Source organism: Vicia villosa, linkage group LG3 (genome assembly GCF_029867415.1).
Source record: "Vicia villosa cultivar HV-30 ecotype Madison, WI linkage group LG3, Vvil1.0, whole genome shotgun sequence".
NCBI classification, from domain to species: domain Eukaryota; kingdom Viridiplantae; phylum Streptophyta; class Magnoliopsida; order Fabales; family Fabaceae; genus Vicia; species Vicia villosa.
In genome coordinates, this window is record NC_081182.1 from 60,041,900 (window position 1) to 60,059,017 (window position 17,118).

Genomic DNA, 17,118 nt, shown 5'->3' on the forward strand with positions numbered 1-17,118 from the left:
TTCACAGTATAACACAAATTTTCTTATAATCATTGGCATGAAAAATATAAAACCATGACATAGAAAAATTCAGACAATAATTAAGAAAAAAAATGTTCGACATTATCAAGAAGATGAAATATATAGATTTATAATTCTAATTAAGAAATAGTTTATAGTCTAACGAATTTAATAAGTTTTTAACATGGCCAAATGCTAGAAAATTACAATAATTCAAAAATATAGTTATCCTTCTGGAATACTTCACTATTATTGATCCAATCCATCTAGAATTCGATAATATAGGTGATGCAATCATTTTTCAAATTTTTAACATAATAGATGCAATCCTTATGGGATATGTTATTAGTATAGATGCAATTCTTTTGGGATTAATTAATATCATGATGGAATTCTTCTAATATTCTAGATACAACATTTTAAGGTGTGAGAAATCCTTATTTTAAAACTTTAACTCTTCGGGAATTATATATCACAAATGATTCTTGTAGTTATAAAAAGAAACAATTACTTGCATAATCCTTCTAGGAAGCTCAACAAAATCCCTTCAAAGTCATGTCACAAATATTCACATCGATTAAGAAAAATAATTCTTTAAGCAATCCTCCTGAGATATCTTAACATTAGCTTAAGAGATTTTTTTTTGTGTAGTTCTTCGGGAACTCAATCACAATCACAATTTTTTATGGTTCTTCAGGAACTCAATCACATTTTGTAGTTCTTCGGGAACTCAATCACAAATCTTTTACTAATAAAAATAATAATATTTATAATCCTTCTGGGATGCACGCTATTCATGCAATTCTTCAAGAATGCGTGAAAATTACAATTGATGTTTGCATAAAAATTGAATAATCATTCTTTGAGCAATCTTTCAGGGATGCTTCAAGAACTTATCGGTGATAAACAACGTTAAAAATATAATTGTGTTAATTAAATAAAATTTCCAATGAAATGTTATACAAAAACATAATAGAATAACACGCTAAAATTTAATCTATAAGATGAAGAAAAATCTTAAAAACTTACTCGAAAGAGAAGAGACATGATTATGTAAATTGATCATAAAATCGTTCACACAGTAGAGTTTCGTGCTGATAACGTGTTATGAAATTAACCAAAACAATATATATGAAAGAGAGATGAATGAGAGATGAATGAGAGAAAAGAAGAGGAAAAGTAATATTGTATTATCATCTTTCAAGTAGATAGTTTTACATTGCAAAGTGGTCTCTATTTATAGGATATTAGGAAGGTGAAAAATCATAACCTTATTATACCATTTAATAGAAAATATGAAGGTCTCTATTTATAGGATATTAGGAAGGTGAAAAATCATAACCTTATTATACCATTTAATAGAAAATATGAAGATGAAAGATAAGAATATATATGGACATCCACAATAATATTTATTCATAACAAAATATGCTTTATATGTCTAAACCAAAATCTGAGCCATCGAATGTGAGACAAAAATAATTCAACCAGATTGTCTCAAATATTTTAAAGTGCCTTTATCAGTTTGACCAAGTATTTGTGTTGGCTCAAAGAAATAAATGCTCAAACTGTGTTATATCGGTTCCAATGATACCTGTTTTCTCTGACCCTTTTTCTACTAACTCTCTATTTTTCACTTATTATAAACGTTAACATGATTAATAAATTCTATTATCAATCACTCAACCATTCATATGAAAGTAATAGTTTTTGAAGGATCAGATTATATCTTTTATCGGGTGAGGAGGGAACTTTGGAAAGTGACCCCTTGGGGGTTGACCCCTAAGCTTGCATCAGTTTGTTTATTAAAAGCAAGAAGCCAACAGGTTATAACGTACGAACAAATTACTATATCTGGACCCACACTATTTGAAAAAACACCACAATTAGTGTCTATTTTGCTTAAAAGTTTTTTTTTGGTATGTCTCAATAGGAGGTTAGTATGGTTTTGCATAAAAGTTTTTTTTCTTTGACTCAAGAGCTAGTTCCTTTAAGAGGAATAAACCATGCACGCTTATAATTCAGCGAATTCAACATAATACTCCTGAATTTTAATTTTAAATTTTCATTAATAAAAATACAATTTTAAGAGTTTTTTTTTATAAAAAATTGTTGTCTCGGATATTTGTTTGAAAATTATTGAATTTTCACAAGTAACCCCTTCCTTAAAACTAAGAGTAATGCTATTCTTACACTCATATTATACACCAATACTTACACTAAATATTGTTCGCCGTATTTATACAGTGAACAGTATTTTTTAAAATAAAATAATATTTTTATTTTTGAAATTATGAACGATACTATTCATGTACGGACGTGCATTAACCAACTTCATTACTGCATTAACCAAGTTTTTACACTGCATTAACCAAGTTGATGTCTGTTAAAAATTATTTTTAATACCTAGATGTTGCATTAACCAACTTCATTACTGCATTAACCAAGTTTTTACTCTGCATTAACCAAATTTGATGACTATTGTAAAGTACTATTCATGGGTGTAAGAATAGCATTACTCAAATTTGGTTAATGTAGTGTAAGAACTTGGTTAATGCAGTAATGAAGTTGATTAATGCAACATCTAGGTATTAAAAATAATTTTTAGCAGTCACCAAACTTGGTTAATGCAGTGTAAAAACTTGGTTAATGCAGTAATGAAGTTGGTTAATGCAACTGTTACCCTAAGAAAAATTCTAGAGGCAAAGCAAGACACGTGTCCTCAGAAGAAGACTTTCTCATTCTAACAAGAAATCTGTACAAAGGAGAAATAAAGAAAATGTCGACAGCAGATGGTGTCGAAATCATCTGAAGTCGAAACAAGAGTAAAAGTCGAACGTAAGGGTTCCATACTTAGAAGATTTTCAGACAGACAGGGCTTTCGATGGTGGAAGCATTTGAGATTGAAGACGGTTACCAGAGACAAATGAAGCGCGAGAATTCAAATGTTCAAAGTTTGAAATGTTAAAGAGACGGTTATCAAGCCAGAATCGTGCGTCAAAGGCGCCAAACACAGAGAAAGATCCTACGAAGCGGTTGCTGCTAGTTTAAATCTTAGTCGTAGATTATGCTAGGTAGTTACTTCATGCATGTAAAGTCTATAAATAGGCCATAATAATGTAGAAAAGTGTGTTCACTATTACAATCAAACTACTTGCTTACACTCTGCCCAATTTCTGTCCTTAAGGAAACAAGAGTTGCTGAGAGTTCTGATGTATGTGAATCACCATCTTTATTTTCAATGCAATCACTTTACTTTTTAATCGTACGCTTTGAAGATTTTGTTTGTATTGTGTTCTTTAACAAGTATTTATTTTGTCTCTTGATCGTCGTTTCAACCAAGTAAACTGAAACTGGTTGTTGCTATCAGAGAACACCTTCTGAGTCGACACTATCTGGTGGTCACGAGTCACCCCAGGAGGTCAGGTCCAAAATGCTTATACTCTTACTAAAAATATGTAAGTCTATGTTTGTCCCGTCGGTCACGAGTCACCTGTCGGTAGAATCTAACAGTTAGTGTGGAAAAACATTATATTTGTTATCAGCCTTAGAAAACAGTTTCTTAGGTGAACCCTTTGACGAAACAGATATAATCCCCAGAAACTTTAGCACGTGGTCTTAAGATCAACTGGTTGATCTTGCAAGTGACCCTTAGTTTCGAGGCTTTGGGAGGACCAACAGTTGTTTACCAATTTCCACAGTAAACAACAACATCCAGGTATTAAAAGTAATTTTTTACATTCATCAAACTTGATTAATGCAGTGTAAAAACTTTGTTAATACAATAATGAAGTTGGTTAATGTACGTTCGTCCATGAACAATGTCGTCCGTAATTTTAAAAATAAAAAATATTTTTATAAATATTATTATTTTATTTTAAAAAACATTGTTCACCGTATAAATGCGGTGAACAGTGTTTGGTGTAAGTATTGGTATATAATATAGGTGTAAGAATAATATTACTCTAAAACTAATGAGTTTTTACCGCCTATTTTGTTTTCATATAAATGATGTAATTTTACTAGTTTTTTGAAATAATTGGTATCAATTTTTAGCAATATCTAATATTTAGGAAATATTTTGATGCATTTTTACCGTATTTTTGTAAAAAAAAAATCAATATCAACCATATAGATTTTTACAAGTTTTTTTAATAATATTTGATAAAAATGCATTGTACATACCATATTTTCCAAATTGCCGATAAACATAGAAATTTGGATATCAAATTTTAAAAAAAATGTGGTATGTGTAAAGGTGTGGCTAGACTTTTAAAAATCCGACAAGTCAATATTTTTTTTTGTTTTGGTGTTTAGTAAGGAGAAAAAGAATAGATGGCAAAGTTATACCTTGATTGAGCAAGAGACATGTTGCAGAGAGCTCTGGTGGATAGGACAGAGATGATGGAGACAATCATTTACACGCTAGAACAAGTAGAGTAGTTCCCACAAGTTCTCATCGCATGAGGATCGAGTAGTCTCGTGGACTACATACTCACTAACGTATAAGGACAGAGTAAGTCGGTCTAAAGATCATGATGATGAGCCAGATATTGCCATGATTTATGATGTTGAGCTAGAGGTTCCTATTTAGGCTAATATGAAGTTGTCGGTTCAGACTGATACAAAGGTGCATGTTCAGTATGATATATGTGATGACCATGAGATTCTTGCAGATGGAGGTTCCTTGGATGGCCTTCTTACCTTACCTTATCATGTTGCCTTTATATTATGGAAGAGAGAAGTATAAATGTTTTAATTTATGTTGCTTTCATTTATTAGTGGTTAATGAAAAGTAATTGATGATTTATGTTTTATTTGTTACAGAACCGCGCTCCATTGTAGGTCCTCACTCATGGCTCAAAGTTGAAGAAATTCTCGAGATTTCATATGTTAGGTGAGGATAGGAAAATTGTTGTTGATGTTGGCATGCTACCATTAGTTAGTTATTAGCTTACTGTGCTTGACGCTCCATTGTATGCTTTTATTGATCATTTTCTTAAGAAGACATATTCCTTTTATCTTCTATTTGGTTAGATGATGACTACCTTGAATGATGTTTCCAGCCTCTTCCATCCCTTTTTTGATGATTATTTCTTCACCCATCCGTTGATGAACCGTCAGATTGCAACTATGGTTTTTCAAACATACTTGGGTGTTACACGGGGATGATATTTGAGGATTTCAAGGATAACATGGGTGCTCATTGGGTAACTATGTGCTTGGAGGCATAATCAAGAAGTGATCAAAGCTCATAGATAAACAATATCTGTTTAGCCATGATGATGTCATGGTTTTGATGATGACAACATATGAAGTAGTAACATCACTTGAAGTGATTTTGATGTTAAAAATGCAATAAGTAAAGGCAACTACTAAGGTTGACTTAAGAGGTAAAAGATACACAAGGTAGTTGATCAAACTATTCCTCCAAATAAAGCTAAAGAAATAGGGTTTATGATCACCAGTGAAATCTTACAACTCCTTGATGATGGTGAATAATTTAAGTTATCTTAAGCCGCATCCATAAGAATATTCAAGTTAGGTGTTTATTTAATTGGTATATCTGGAAAAATAACTTGAAGCTTCAAAGTGTAAAAGAGAGGAAGTGTGAAAGTTTATCTGCTCACATCCTACCGAGTAATTAGTGTATTGTAAAAACACAAGGACATTTCTAGAAGTATTATGGCTAAATCACAATCACATTAAAACTAGTTTCGGAGCCTTTCTTTTTCAATTAAAATCACCAGACAAGTTTTTGGAGCCTAGCCAATTGACTAAGAATTCTCCAATTAAAATCCCATTCAAACCATCAATAGCACTATTCCTTGCACCAGCAAGTGCAAATTTTTGAGTATTTTAGTGTTCAATCAACTTCCACCTTCAGATCTCGAGTGGCGAATACGCCAATCTACATCTTCAGGTTTAAGAAGATTGAACAGGGGCAGCTGTCATACCCCAAAATTTTCCCACACTTTTCAAAAATTTCGAAGCTATTTCAAAAAATGGGTTTTATAAAAATTTAGGGTTCATTTACGTTGATATCCTATTTTTATAAATATTCGATTTAAAGTCTATTTTAAAATATAGTAGTTTACTCTTAAATTGCTTATATTTTAAATAGACAATGTTGGTTGATGCTTTATATACTTTCAATTGGCTTTTTTATTTCATATAAATAACATAGCACAATTGGTAAGGATGAAAGGTTTGTAAACAGAAGGTCACGAGTATGAATCCCGCCTGGCGCACTTTGTTAGTTTTTTTAATCTTTTTTGCACCTGGGCGAACCTAGACACAAGTACGTCCAAGTTCTTCATCTTGGTCATCAAGGAAGGTCCATGGGCCTTTGGGTTGGATCATTTCCTTTTTAGGATCGGTCTTGACCTAATTCCACTCTATAAATAGAGCACTCCACCTTCACATTTTTCATAAACAATTTCCTGAAACTTTCCTCCTTCAACAATTTTCTAATAGTCTTTTCAAATTTCATTCACACTTTTTTAAGTTTTTACACAAACGCTTTTTTAACCTTGTTTTGGCCAATGATTACACCTTCCCTTTTCATAACTTACCCCTCGAGCCCATTTTCTTTTTCAAAAGGTCTTTTTCTGTACTTTTTACTTTTCCTAACATTGTACAAAATAAAAGTTGGTGGCGACTCATGCTTAACCGCGACATTTAAAGTCAGTTCACCGTGTTACACCTCATCTCAAGTGAATTTGAGCAAATGTCTACTAAATAAAGTATCTTATAAAGTTTTGAAGTGCAAGAAAGACCTACCGTAAATAGTCGAAGTGAATACTTTTTAAAGCATAAGAGAGTTTTCATAAAAGTGCATGGCTAAATCACCCACTCGCACAAAAAACATCTTTTCAAACTTGTTTTTCTCAAGAAATTATTTTCTAAAATGTCTTGAAGTTGTACCAAATGAGTTGGAAACTGTCAAAATAACTTTGGATATTTTTTTGTCTTTACTAATCAATCAGGACATTACGTTAATCGATTAGTTCAGTTTAAAATGGAGCTCTAAGCGATTAGGACAACACCTTAATGATGCATTAGAAAATGGAGCACTAAATATCTTTATTTTCCTTTTTTGGATTTATAATCGATTACCACTGAAGTATCTAATCGATTAGCATTAGACTCTAATCAATTAGATTGTGTTAAAAATCATTAAAAACAATTTCTTTTTGAGCCAACCTCTAGCCTATAAATAGAGGTCATTTCCCTTATTTCACATCAAGCGGAATCGTGTTTTGATACTTCTCACTCTCACTCTCTCTAAACCTTTTTCTTTTATCTTATCTCACTAATGTTTTAGTCGAAGTGCTTATTCGAGAAAGTCTTTTTGTGAGTAAAGATAAGTTGTAACTCTAAAAGGCTGGAATTGTAATATTCAAAAAGGAAAATTTGGTTTACACCTTGGTTGAATATTCTCCATTTAGATATTGTCTAGGTTAGAATTTAAACATGTAAAATATTTTTTTGGCTTGTGAATTGTATGACCAAACCCTTGTTTAAGTTCGAGATTAGCTCTTGGTAAGGTCTCATAGGTTTTTGGTTAGGCCGTGATAAAACCAAGATTAGATTTCAGGTCAGTCCGGTATTAAAAGTTTAGATAAGGATCAAGATTATCCCGATATTAAAATGTCTGAGGTTGTTAGCTAGCCTGTGATAAAAACCAAGGTTTAAAGATTCATGTGCTCAGTCACTGATAAAAACTTACAAAGTTTGTTTAGAAGCTTAAAGACTAACCATTTCAATATTCTCGTGGAAAGAAGAGTAACCACTTTTATCTATCTTTTGTGGAAAGAGGACTAACCATTTCAATCTACTGTTTGGAAAAGAAGAATCAAACTGCAAAATTCAAAATCTTATTTTCTTTTGGTTGAAAGTCAACCATCTTTCTGTTTATAAGGGGCACTACAAGAAAAAGGGCTTCAGCCACGTGAAAACCATGTCGCTGGAAAAGAAAGTTGCCACATGATTTTACATAGCTAAACTTTTAAAACTTAAAAAAAATAAAAACCAAGTATTTCCACGTGAAAACCATGTCGCTAAAAAAGGATGTGGCCACATGATTTTCATGTCGCTAAATATTTAAAATTAAAAAAATGAATTAAGGTTTTCACGTGAAAATGAAACATATATTTGTCTCTATACATTTTCAAAAACTTTTATTTCTCTCTCTCTCTCTCTATCATAAAATTCTCATCTCTATCTACTTTCATACATCATCAAGATCAATCAAAATCAAGACAAAATCAAAGAGGAAAAGTCTACCAAAGAGGAGATCGACAGTGAAAGTGATTCTGAGTGGTGATGTCATTGCTCGACAGCGCTGGTGCTGCAGTGGTGATGAGGTGGGAAGCACGGAAAACGTGTTTCACGTAGTGGTCGTTTTTGCGTCAGAAGTGAGGTTGCGATATTTGAGCTTTAGTTTTCCAGTGATGTTGGATGGGTTCACATTTTTGAAAAAACACATGTCTTTTCTATTCCGTCCAGTTGACTCTCTTTTTCTTCTACTTCTGTCTTGTTGTTTAGATTTTGATTTTTTGAAAAGGAAAACTTTATGTTGTTACGTGTATGTTAGAGATAAAGTGGTGAGATTGATGTCGGTCAATGAGAATAGAGGATGAAGGTTGTTACTATGAAAATGGTGATGAAGTTATGAAGAAGATGAAGAATGAATAATTTTCAAGCATTTTTTTGGTTGGTATTAAGAAATGTGATTTGAAACGTGAAGAGAGATGGTAGTAGTGAAGGAACATGGTGGTGGTGGTGGTTTCTGCACCTATCCCGATGTACATATTAGTGACGTGAATATCACATGGCAAATTTGTGACCTGTTTTTCACGTGACAACTTATTGCGACTTGCGCCCCTACGACCTGTTTGCTCACGTTTCTAATTTGAGTTTTGCGACATGATTTTTTTGTTTGTGGCATAAATATCACGTGGTAAGTGAGTTTATTTTGGTAGTTAGGTCCGTGAATATTACTCACTCTGTCTTACTTCCTATTTTTATTTGTCCATTTAAAATATCAATGTGATATTTATTACTCCCTCCGTCCCAAAATAAGTGTCGCGTCTTGTAAAATTATTAGTCCCAAAGTAAGTGTCACTTTTAGTTTCCAATGCAATTCTAATTTTTAACTTCCAATTATGCCCTCTAATTAATACTTTCATTTTATTATTTTCTCCCTCTGCATTTATTTATGATAATTCAAATACACCAATAGTAAATAAGAATAGTTCAATAAAAATGTTATTCTCTCTCTTTCATTTTATTTTCTCTCTTTCCATTTATTATATTTTTTAATCTGTGTGAAGTGATCAACTATGACACTTAATTTTGGGACGGAGGGAGTATTTATTTCCACTTACTTATCCTTATTTATTGTATTTTAATTCATGTAACAACTCCGCTATCTATTATTAATAAGATTATTTTAGTAAATGATATTTGTTCTATCATTGAAATTAATATAATTAATCATTATCTTAAAAAGTGTGAAAATTTTAAAAAAGACACCTATTATGAGACAGATGGAGTATATACTAAAGTTATATGGGTCATATTAATATGTGCCCTAAGAGCATCTCCAATGGGGATAACTTATTTATTCTTTATTCTTTAAGTTCCGTTGCTTATTTCTTTTAACAATTGTAGTGTGCTGATGTGGCAACATTTGTCACTTAAATTTAAAAGATGGAGATTCATGAACCAATCTTAAGAGTAGGAAATTTAACATTAAATATTATTATTTTTGAACCAATTCAATTGAAAAGTAGTCATTAAATTGTAGTATAAATAAAATAATATAAATTGGTGGAGTTAAATATATGTTGCTTATTTATAATTACCATTAGAGTAAAAGTAGTTGAAATTTTAGAGATTGCTTATATACAATGTCAATTTGGACCACCAAAATATGACACAAGCAACTAAAATAAGTTTTTCCATAGAAGATGCTCTAAGGGCACATGTTAAGAATATTATAATTAAAAAAAATAAAATATAACTTAATATAATAAAAAAATATTTAAAATTTCAACACATTAAATATACTTGTTTTAAGAAAAAAAATATTTTTATAAATAATTATTAATTTGTGTCGTCGGAGCATATGTTATATACATATTTGTTATATACATATTTAACATAGAATAAATTTTTTTATTGTTTACAATAGAAATATCACTGAAAACAGGGAAAAGACTTTTTTCTTCACTTTTATTTTACAGACTCCACTTGATAAATTGTAACAAAAATAAATGAATATTATTAAAATGTTTTATTGTTGAAATTTATTAAATAAACTTTTTGACTTGCAAATATGTAAAAATTTAGTGCTTATTATATGAACATTTTAAAAATATAATTAAATAACTTGCACATGCAAACACACTCAGACTCTCAAATGGAGAGCTCCATCCTTTTTTTCTAATTACTAGATTAAAGTATAAAAGAAAGTATAGTTACAAAAGTGAGGGCAAAAAATGAAATACAAAACCACCAAACAACAATAAAAAAAAGAGGAAGTACAAGACTGACACCAAAGAAAAAAAATACTATGAATTAAAAAAACTAAAATAAAAAATGCTTTAAATGTCTAAGCCAAATTCTGTGCCATCAAATGACAGACAAAAATAATTCAACTAGTTTGATTCAAATATTCTAAAGTGCCTTTATCAACCTGACAAAACATTTGTATTGTCTCAAAAAATAAATGCTTAAATATGTGTCGTTTGGGTTCCAATAAAATATGTTTTCTCTCACCTTATATTTATCATTTCTACCGACTCTCCATTTTTAACTTATTATAAATATCAACATAACTAATAAATTTTACTATTTTAAATATATATTTATGATATATGTCACTTATTTATATTTATTTATATTTAAAATAGATAAGTCAATAACAATATTTTTTTTAGGAATTAATATTGTGAATTTCTCAACGGATTTTTTTAGACACCACAAAAAAAATTCAATTTTGTCTCCTGCTTCCATAGTGCACATCCGGAAGTACTACTATTTTGTCAAAAAATTGTCTCCTTTGACCCATTCGGCTCGTGGGTAGAGGCATGCGCACTGGCCACATCCGAAAGTACTGATATTTTGAAAAAATTGTCTCCTTTGACCCATTTGGCTCGTGCGTAGAGGCATGCGCACTGGCCAAGCAAGATTGTTCCGCCTGGGAATCAAATTCGGTATTCCCTGAGTACGTCCTTGGACGGGACTCCTTGCCAATGGAGCTCAACCGCTTGGTTATTTAAAGCCAAATTTTATTTACATGAGTCACACCTAATTATTTAATAAATTAATAGTGACAACTTGATGTTTCAATCTTATACCATAATTATGCATCATTCATTGAAAGCACCAAGTTATTATCTTTAAGGAATTGAAATAATCGGATCATGGCGGTCACAAATTACTCATCAACTTGATTCCTTCCATGTAACACGAATCAATTCAATTCAAATAACTTTAGGGGATACAATAATGTGTCTTTCATGTTTTTTCAAAGACACCCTAGTCATCACATATTAACAATAACATCTATAACATAATATGGATACCAAACTCAACAGAAATATAACCTTAACTGAATTCACACGTATCATACAATACGGACATTAATATATATATATATATATATATATATATATATATATATATATATATTTCTGGACCGACCCAATCAGTATAATTGGGCCAATCCAGCCTTCAGCCCAAGACACTTTAGACCGCGCGTGTCAAATTCCGCCCGATCGCTCCGGGCAAACTCACAAGACAGCCGACCACGAGGGACCCTCGTGCCCGGCAAACAATCAGTTCACGCATCACCTAAATATCCTCCCTAGAAGGAGGAGTCCAATCCGCATACGAACTTCCTATAAATAGCCCTCTCCACACAGAGGGCAAGGTAATCTTTTCCACACCCAAATTCTCTCACTTTGTTGTACCTTGTGGAATACATACTTACTTTGGCATCGGAGTGCCTTGCAGGTACAACCCTTTTTTCACCAACCATCCCGCACTTCAATCCTTCATTGTTGTTGGCCACCTGATCCGCTCGGAAAGATTTTATATATATATATATATATATATATATATATATATATATATCACAGTGTTAACAAGGACTTTTACATAATGCCTATCCTTTCTACATGGCCAACAAATGTCTTGGACGGTAAACCTTTAGTTAACGAATCTGCTATCATTAAATCTGCACCAATATATTCAAATGACACCTTTTATTTCTGCACTTCTTCTTTCACTGATAAGAACTTTAATTCCATGTGTTTAGCATCTTTGGAATATTTATCATTCTTAGAGAAGAAGACAGCTGCAGAATTATCACAATAAATCCTTATCGGCCTAGCTATACTGTCGACAATACCAAGCCCTAAGGTGAAGTTCCGCAACCACAATGATTGAATTGTGGCCTCAAAGCATGCCACAAATTCTGCCTCCATAGTAGAAGTGATTGTGATGGATTACTTTCCACTCTTCCAAGATATTGCTCCTCCAGCCAGAAGAAAACCATATCCAAATGTGGATTTTCTTGAGTCCACACATCCTGCAAAGTCTGAATCTGAGTAGCCAATCACTTCAAGGTGATATGATCTTTTATATGTGAGCATGTAATCTTTGGTTCCTTGTAAGTACCTAAGAACTTTCTTTGCAGCTTTCAGTGATCCATTCCAAGATTACTTTGATATCGACCTAACATACCAATGGCAAAACTAATATCTGGTCGGGTACATGTTTGGGCATACATTAAGCTCCCAACCACTGGTGCATAGGGAACAAACTCAATTTTTTTTGTTTTAATTCATTTTTAGGACATTACATCTAACTAAACTTGTCCCCTTTCTGAATAGGAACTATCCCTGCAGAGCATTATCTATTTTGAATCTCTAATATTTTATTTATATATCCTTTCTAAGACAATCTCAATAGTCCTTGTGATCTATTACAGAATGTCTCTACTCCTATCACATATGATGTCTCACCCATATCCTTCACTTCAAATTTATTGGAGAGAAACTTCTTTATATCATGTAACAGTGGGTCGTCTTCTATTCGCGGCAGACGAGGAAGGAAGTGTGGATGTGAAGCACGAATGGTTTCAAACATTTGCAAGAACGGTCGAAACAAAGGTAGGCTCTTCTGGAGGTGTCCATTTTGGCAGAGTGAAGATACATGCGATTTATTTATATGGGACGAAGCTCTGGCTGAAGACGACGGTGTTGGTGTCGAATCGGTAGATGTCAACAAGCTAAAGGAGTTGGAGGCTGTTGAATTGATGAGAGAGTTGTATCAAGCTTCTAAGAAGAAGAACATGAAGCTGCAAGGGAAGTTGAAATCAAAGGCATGGACTGGAAAAATCAAGTTGATGCTATTGTTGGTTTCTCTTCTTATTAATGTTTACCTACTATGCAAATGTATATGTTGAAAAACATCATTAATGTAATCATTGTGTCATTGGCAATGTAGTAACTCTGTTATTGTGTAAGATTTGTGAGATTGTGTTATAATAAGATGTTGTAAACTGTTGTAAGATTTTGTGGTGCTTAATGAATTCTTGTTTATGTTCGCCATGCTAAAATAAGTTTTAAATTATAAAGTTTATTTGGAATGTGGACATAATTTGTACTAAATTGGTGAGATTATAGCTAAGAATTCAACAATAATGCTCAAAATGACATTATAGGTTTATCATTTAATCCATAACAGGTCCATTAAATGGACTGGGATTGTACATTGACCAAAATAAGAAAGTTTGCAACTTAAGACCTAAAGGAATTACAAGCATCTGCCAAAAGTTTGCAGCAAACATAGATTGTAACTGGATTATAGTTATACATAATTTTCAACACCAAAAAACAACTACTATATCTAAATAGTTTCTTCATTGAGTCAAGTTTTTCTGAATGTCTTCCCAGCTTTTGATACCCTTCTTTACTGGTGGCTCAGAAGCATCATCTTCAAGGAGCACAACTAGATCATCAACCTTTTTTCCTGGTCCCTTGATGTTTTTACTCTTCACAATCTTAAGTCTCTCACTCTTTCTAGGTTGCACCTGGCCCTCACTTTTGCTAGACTGCACCTTAGCACCTAGCCCCTCACTATTTCTAGTCTGCACTTTGCCCTCACTTTTGCTAGACTACACCTTGCCCTCACTTTTTCTAGACTGCACATTACCCTCACTTTTGGCCCCACTAGTATGCACATCAGTATGGTGGACATAGTTCCTTCTTGCCTCTTTTAGAGCTTCCACCTAAAAATACATACCACAACACTAACCATAGTCAATACCAGAAATAAATTACAAAACAAAAAGAATATAACAACATTAAGTATTTATAGTAACCATAGTCACGTACAGGATCTTTGAAAGCTGGTTTCACATGAGATTTTTTTACTTTTGCAGGCCTTCTAAATCTTACCTTTAAAGTAGCAACTGTAAATTTTATTTTACATTATGGTGAAACTTCTAAGATAAGTTTATGCCCTTGATGTAATTTTTTATTATAATTAAATTTTTAATTTTTCATGTGATATCTTTAAATATTATTTTATCATAAGACAACTTGAGAAAAGTAAACATATAATTTTTGGTTTTAAGTTGCCAATTTCACAACATTTTGTCTATAGATTATATGTATTGGAAAAAAGATATAAAGATACAAATAAGTTTCATTGATGAAAAAATCTGCGGCCAAAACCAAAATATGCTTCAAGCAAAGCAGCTCCAAGCAAATATTACATACAAACCAAATTATGTGAGGCATTAATAGGGCAAGTCTGTTAGCTAGAATTTTGGTGATTATTTTGTGCTTGAAGTTTGCTAGGGAAATGGGCCGGAACTGCTCAATGGATTCTGCATTAGGAACTTTAGGAATCAACACCAAAGTGTTGGTGTTGTAGTTAGGGGCAATCCATCCTTCTGGAAAGAACTGCAGCACTGCACCAAAAACATCCTCTTTTGTGATCTGCCAGTATTTTTTAAAGAAGAAACCGTTGAAACCATCCGTACCCGGGGCACTCTCCTTGTCCAAACTCATGACTGCATTGTGAACCTCCTCTAACGACGGAATCTTGGTGAGATCTATGTTGTTTTCATCAGTTACCAAGGGAGGAATAACTTCTTCAATAAGATTAGAATCCTGCAAAACAAAAAGTTTATTAAAGATGTTAGTATAGTAAGAGACCACGTGGCCATCTATCTGCTCTCTACCCGAAACCATCTTGCCATCTATTTTGAGACAAGAAATGCTCCTGGTAGCTTGTTTAATCTTAGAAAGCATGTGGAAAAACTTCGTATTCTTGTCACCATCCGCTTGCCATTTCACTCTAGATTTTTCCTTCCAAAAAATCTCTTCTCTTTGAAGAGCTAAGTCTAGATGAAACTGATCATTTGTTTCCATATTATCCATGGTATCTGAAGGGCCTTCCTCCGCAATCTTGTCTTGAATTTCCTTGAGGTTATCTTCCACTTTTTTGACATTATCTTGAACATTCCCAAATATGGACTTATTCCAATCTTTGAGTTTGGTTTTAAGAATCTAGAGTTTTCGTTGAAGAATGAACATAGGGCATCCCATCACTCTAGTTTTATAAGTATCCGAAATCAGAACTTCACAGCTAGGATGGGTGGCCCATGTTTGCAGAAACTTAAACCTGGAGGCAGCTTTGTTGTCATTCAAGAGGAATTCAAACAAAATAGGATAATGGTCTAATTTGTTTCTAGGTAAAGTTCTACAAGAGTTATTTGGCCAAAGATCAAACCAATTTTGGTTGCAATTGGTTCTATCCAGACCTCTCCACACGAAGAGAGTCGGATCTGCCATTTTTCCAGGTGAAGAGAGCCCTAGAGGTGGGAAGATGCACAAGGGAATTCTGGTTTGTCCAATTGTTGAAATCATCTATGGGAGGTCTAGCAGGAGACTTAGACCCACGATGCTCATGCGCTTCCATAATACAGTTAAAGTCTCCAATATAGACCCAAGGAAGATTGAATTGAGATTGGAGCTGGGAAAGTTTATTCCAAAGCAATCTATCGGTGACCACGTTGGTAGAAGCATAAACCGCTGAGAAACCAAAATCTCCCACCTGGTTCTTAAGAAGAAAAGAAACATGCTGGAAATCCGAAGCAATCACTTGAGGTTCAAGAGAAATACGACAGCAGCACCAAAGATTAGGATCTTAGTCATCCCTCTCATTAACAACAAATAGCTTAAGACCTAATCTATGAAGCCATCTAAAAGGAAAATTCTTCACTTCCATCCACATTTCCGAAATGAAGACAAAACCAGGTTTATTTACATTGATGAGTCTTTTAAGAGCTAATTTTGTTGGGGAGTTAGCAATACCTTTCACATTCCAGAAGAGGCACTTCATGGGAATGTTAGGGCAAGTTCTGCTTGAGACCGTGAATCACGCTTCGCTTTATTCCTTGTTGTATGTTTCTTTTTAAGAATAGAGACTGCATTGGTAAAAGTCTCATCCTTGTTTATTGGTTCTTCCTTTAAATCAGCCAGATTCGCCCAGGAGCTGTGAAGAAAGTTTTCCATTGGGGTCTCAATGACTTGAGTCGATTCCACACAGTCTGACGGTTGTGTTTCGTTGTCTTCCGGGGGTTGTGAAATGAAGTTTAGAGGATTAGGAACAATTATGGGCACAACATGCACTAAATTCTCAATTAACGGTTGAGCCTCTTCCAAAGGAGCATTTTTATCTGTCACAATTTATTACTAGTTACTTGCAGACTTTTTTTAACACAACTTATTAATTTATTTGTCTTAGATATAATTGAGGAAATTCATTCCATAATATTATTTTTTAAATTATCATATATTATATTTTATATCAAACATATTTTTTTTATTTCTTCATAATAATAATAATAATAAAATATTATTACTGATTTAAAATTTAAAATTTGTATATTGCACTCCGAACATGCATAATAATTTATATTATATATAAAAATAATTTAAATTAATTCATTAATAATAAATAATTTCTTACATAAATTATATATAAAAATAATAATGTGACATATTAAAATGATAATAATATTAATAA